Source organism: Brassica oleracea, unplaced genomic scaffold (genome assembly GCF_000695525.1).
Source record: "Brassica oleracea var. oleracea cultivar TO1000 unplaced genomic scaffold, BOL UnpScaffold00418, whole genome shotgun sequence".
NCBI lineage: Eukaryota > Viridiplantae > Streptophyta > Magnoliopsida > Brassicales > Brassicaceae > Brassica > Brassica oleracea.
Window position 1 is genome coordinate 323,100 of NW_013617416.1, and position 5,707 is coordinate 328,806.

General features: G+C 43.0%; 1 long non-coding RNA gene across 1 annotated transcript in view; it reads left to right on the forward strand.

The window, feature by feature from the left end:
- The window catches only part of LOC106319621, a 6,103-nt gene extending 5,164 nt beyond the window's left edge, over nucleotides 1-939 (forward strand). Inside the window, exon 2 of the long non-coding RNA XR_001265509.1 lies at nucleotides 468-939. This is a non-coding gene — a long non-coding RNA (uncharacterized LOC106319621). The remainder of the gene's footprint in view (nucleotides 1-467) is intronic.
- Nucleotides 940-5,707: the final 4,768 nt, after the last annotated feature.

Below are 5,707 nucleotides of genomic sequence, written 5' to 3' on the forward strand. Positions count from 1 at the left end.
TTGGTGTCTACGGCTTCGTCTCGACGAGAGGAACACGATGATGGGCTTGGATGCACGAGATTCGCAACGTTTAAGAAGTTATGGTCGATTTACTAAAATGGCCGAAACTAAACTCAAAAATATGGCGGTTTCCGGTTACCTTTGGTTGCGGATGATGGTGGTGGCGAACTCAATGGTCTGGCGTGTGGTGGCTCCGGCGACGAGCTCAGGTGAGCTTTCTCCCTTCTTCTTCTTCTTCTCTCTCTCTTTCTCTCTCTCTCTCTCTCTCTTTCTCTTTCTTAATTTTAAAGAAGATGGAGGTGGTGGGGAAGAAGGTGGAGATGGTGGAGAAGAAGTTGGAAGTGGTGGGGTTGGAGAAAGAAGTGGAGATGGTGGGAGTGGTGGGTCATTAAAGTTTACTTACATCTATGTTCTCTGTCTTATAAATTTAGTGTAGTGTGATGCTTACATACATATTATATAAACAGCTGAAATGGTGAATCCCAATGGTGCTATTGATACCAATGGGAAAGAGCCAGGGGAATGAGGTGGAGGATACGTAGGTTGGTGCAGGCACGGTTGCTGCTATACGGGACGCAATGGCTGCATCCAATGCTGTAGGTACGCCAACGAGCAAACTAACAATGTGGGGATGCAGAAACGCAGCCGTGGACAAGTGGAAAAGAAATCATCAGAGGAAGAGGAGGCTTCTCCAGTTTGGACTCAGAGCCGACACTGAAAAAGGAGCTAAACCATATAGACATGTTACCGTTTAACGTATGGCCACTTTAAGCTGCTTGTTTAATAAAATAAAATGAAAACATGAACGTATCTTAGATGGTACATGGAATAAAGTAATTGTCCAAAATAAATAAAAAAGGTAAGTATCCGTTTGTATATGTTGTCTGCATGCGCAGCTCTATATATGTGTTTGTTTCTATGCTTAAAGGATACGTATCTTATCTATATGGTATTCGATCTCGATCGAGTTTCAATCACTTCGATGGATGTTCGTGGTTAATCCAATATCTTAGATCGATATTCATATTATAAGACCGGAGGACCGACCTCAACCACGCAACAAAACAAATGAATGCATACCACCTCTTGATTAATTTCATGGTTTAGTCGTCATACGAATACGACACAGCTGAACTAAGATCTTACTTTATAGATGAAAGAAAAAAATACTTTAAGTGAGCCAATATTTCACCAAGTCTAGATGTAGTGTACTTAATTATGTAATCAATTAGCATTCCACAACAAAAAAAAAAAAACAGAATTATGGAGCGTCGCAAATGTGGAATTGGGGATATAAATCAGACTGGCTCAGTGGACCACTGAATCTTTTACTTATAATAAAATATTTAACAATTTTTTAATATTTTTTTTATATATATGTTGTTTGGGCTTTTGTTATCACTCTCTCGGGCCTGGGCAGTCCACTATCAGATTGGGCTTCACGGGTTGCTGAAGAAGACGCGAGACATCTGGGTCTTCGTCGTCTTTATATACCTGCAACAAGAGAGAGAAGCCGTTAGAGAGTTTGTTACACACAAAAAACAGAGCATCATCTAACTCGTGACGATCGACAGAGAAGAAGCTTGGTTACCTCACCGCAAGGAGTCAGAGTTCGCCGGAGAAGCTTCTCGATCTTATCGTTCTTGTATCTCCTATTTCTTATCTCCTTTGTAACCTGTAACACAAGAGATAGTGTGATTAGGAACTGTATCAAGCCGGAGGATTATTCCCAGTGATCTGATAGTGGATTGGGAGCACGAGCCTCCCCCCAGACATAGCAGAGTGATCCGTGAACTGGGCAAACAAATCGCACTTGTTTCTTTCTTTACTTAGAAAGTAGATCAAACGCAATCGAGATACAACGATCAAACGTAACAAGCGGTATCAAAGCGCTGGTTATTGTATCAAGGTCATCGCTTCAAGTTCTCATTCGGATCAGTACGAAGAGCAAGAGCGTCATTCAGAGATTCAAGCGAGCAAGAAGAAAGATCAGGTCAAGGTTCGAAACTTATCTGGTTAATCTGTGTGTGTTGCTTGCGTTGAAGAGTCTGCAGTTGATTGATTGTTCTCGTCAAGAAGATCTGTGGTTCTTGATCTACATGGAGGTCTTCAACTTCAGCATGTATTCTGCAAGTTGAAGATCAAGATACAGAAGGTTAGTGATGGAGCCAACGCGAGGGAAATTTGAGGTTGACAAGTTTGATGGACAAGGAGACTTCGGCATTTGGAAGCACAAGATGTTATGTGCTCTTGAGATTCTCGGTTTGGACTTAGTTCTTGAGGAAGAAGTGATCAAATCTGATGATCCAACAAAGGTTGGTGATGATTCGAAGCCTGAAGCTGATGCGAAGTCTGAAATTGATCCCAAGAGAGCTGCAAAGGATAAGCGTGTTAGAAGCCTTATCAAGATGAGCTTGAGTGATCAAATCATAAGGAAAGTAATGAAGGCAGAGACCTCTCTTGGTATTTGGAAAGCTTTGGAGAAAGATTATCAGACCAAGTCCCTCCCCAACAGGATATACCTGAAGCAAAGATTTGCAAGCTATAAGATGGATGAGCATAAGACGATTGAGCAAAACTTGGATAATTTCTTGAAGCTAGTGAATGATTTGGAGAGCCTCAACATCAACATTACTGACGAGGATCCGGCAATTCAGATACTCACAGGCTTGCCACCAAAGTTTGAGCCTTTGGTTCATACCTTGAAGTATGGAAGTGGCAAAGACACGCTCACGGTTGATGAGGTTATAACCTCAGCTTATGCAAAGGAGATAGAGTTGAGGGAGAAGGGTTTTCTGCATAAACAAAAGAATGAGGTAGAGGGCTTATATGTTAGCGATCGAGGAAGGAATAATAAGAAGGGGAACCGCTCAAACATAAGCCGTTCCAAGAGCAGAGGAATGTTTACCTCTTAATAAAGATAACTCCAAGACTGATAAAGGGTGCTTTATGTGCGGCAAGGAAGGTCACTGGATGCGTGAATGTCCTGACAAAGGAAAGAATAGGAGTTCAAAATCAGAAAATGTAGCAGCAGCCAAGAAAGAGCCGTTGATACTTACTGCGAGTGTTCAGGATACCAGAGGAGAATGGGTAATGGATTCTGGAGCCAGTTTTCACATCACACCGAACAAGGAAGTGTTATTTGATCTTCAAGAGGGTGAAGGTGGAAAGGTGTTGATGGGAAACAACACTTATAGCGAGATCAAAGGAGTTGGAAAGATTAGGATAAGGAATCCTGATGGTTCGATGGTTGTACTTACTGAGGTTAAGTACATGCCCACAATGGGCAGAAACTTGATCTTATATGGCTGTCTAGAGAAGGCTGGGTGTAGTTACTCTGGTGATAAGTTCAGAGTGAAATTCTACAAAGATGGAAAAGAAGTTATTACAGGCGTCTACACTGATGGTCTGTATTATCTCCAAGGAACATTGCTAAGGGGAGAAACACACGTATCTACATCAAAGGTTGATTCTACGAGGAAGTGGCATTCTAGATTGGGTCATCTCAGCTTGAAGAATATGGAAGCACTGGTCAAGCAAGGTTACTTGGAAAGTAAAGATGTCAGTTGAATTGGGTTTTGTGAGGAATGCGTGTTAGGAAAAGCACACAGGCAGAGTTTCAAGAAAGGGAAGCATACTTCTAAAGAGGTTCTGGAGTATGTGCACTCTGATCTATGGGGAGCACCATCCGTGGTTCCTAGCCTAGCTGAGAAGCAATATTTCATCACCTTCATCGACGATTACTCACGGAAAGTCTGGATATATTTCTTGAAGACTAAGGACGAGGCTTTCTCAAAGTTTAAAGAATGGAAGCTGGAAGTTGAGAATCAGACGTCAAAGAAAGTGAAGTGCCTGCGTACAGACAACGGACCTGAGTATTGCAACACCAAATTCGATGAATTCTGCAAAGGAGCAGGAATCAAGAGTCATAGAACTTGCGTGTATACGCCTAAGCAGAATGGCGTTTCAGAAAGAATGAATAGGACTATCATGGAACAAGTAAGGTGCATGTTAGCAGAGAGTGGAATGGAAGAAAGCTTTTGGGCTAAAGCAGCTTCCACTGCAGTGTATCTCATTAACAGATCACCGAGTTCAGCTATTGAATTTAAGATTCCAGAAGAGTTATTGAGTGGATTCAAGCCAAGCTTATCACACTTAAGAAGATTTGGTTGTTCTGCGTACGTTCACTCTGTGAAGTCTAAGACCAGTACGAGAGCAACAAAGGGTTACTTCGTGGGCTATCCTCAGGGAACTAAGGGATTTAGAGTATGGATGCCAGAAGAAGGCAGGTGTGTGACTAGCAGAAATGTTATCTTTCACGAAGAAGAAATGTTTAAGGATTCTCTGAAATCACAAGAGCCCAGGATCGAGAATTCTGAATCAGAGAAGGCTCAGGGAAAGAAACAGAAAAAAAGAAAAGGGAAGAAAGTTTCTTTCAGTCCGGATCTGATCAAGGGTCCTTCGAGTTGTCTTCATGATCCAGAGGCGTCTACCTCTGGTATTGCAACAGAGTCTACATATTCAGGTGGAGCGGGTTCTGGTTCATATACTACGGCAGAGTCTACAGTTGAAGAATCATAAAGCAATTCAGAGGAGGAGCATGATTTGGGAAACTACATTTTGGCCAGAGACAGAAGTCGTAGGGAGATCAAGATGACATCTAAGTTTGATGACTTCGATGTTGTGGCTTATGCATTGGCAGCAGCACAAGACATCGAGATAGATGAGCCAAGGTCCTATGCAGAGGCTATGAGGACTCGAGAAAGAGATCAGTGGAATGCGGCAAATGTAGAGGAAATGATCTCATTGAAGAAAAATGGGACATGGTGATAGAACCCAGGACCTGGACCAGGACATGGAGCATACTCAGCATTGTGACCAGGACGATCAGATCAGTCCAGCTGAGGTTCAGCCATTCAGCCGTACCAGATCAACGGACAGAGCCGTGTACCATATCGACCCGCGTGCACCCGGACGTGACCTAAGGATGGATCCACGACCTGATGACCGAATCAGCCGAACCACAGGCGTTCTTCCCCGACCCATTCGCCATTCTAAAGCCAACAGTCAAGCCAGAACCCGTGATCATCGAGAAGAATCAGATTCCGGACTTAGCCTGTCTTTCATGGCCCGTTTGGGACGTACTGCACGCCCGGATCAGGCTGATCACGACATTTCCAACCACTTTGATGATTTCATGATGATCGATGCTTCCAACTACTCCAAAGGAAGGATACTTAAGCTCTCTGAAGATTTGGGGTCGCGCTATCTCTTCATCCGTTCATGGATCATCGACGATCAACCATGCGGGTAGCCTTACGTCCGTCCTGCTCCTTACCGCGGACGACCTGATCACCACAGAATGAACCTGGACATCTTTATGAGTGTGGACCAGTCAACATAAGAATCCGCACCTTGACCAGTCTTAGTCAAATTTCGAAATTCTATGTCTTGTTTTCATTTATTTCTATTTCCTATGTTGTCTTTTCCCACAAATGTCTTTATGTTTCTTTGACTCACAAACCTTATAAGTATGTGATGATCCCTTTAATAAAAACCACATCGATTTTCCTTTGCTTATTTCTGAGTCTTCTCTCATTGTTCTTTGCTTAGAACATTCAAACTTCTCTTGGTGAGGTCATCTCCAAGCGAACCACTTCGTTGTGTTGGACCGGTGCGTCACATCCGGCAACCTTCGAATCTCTGG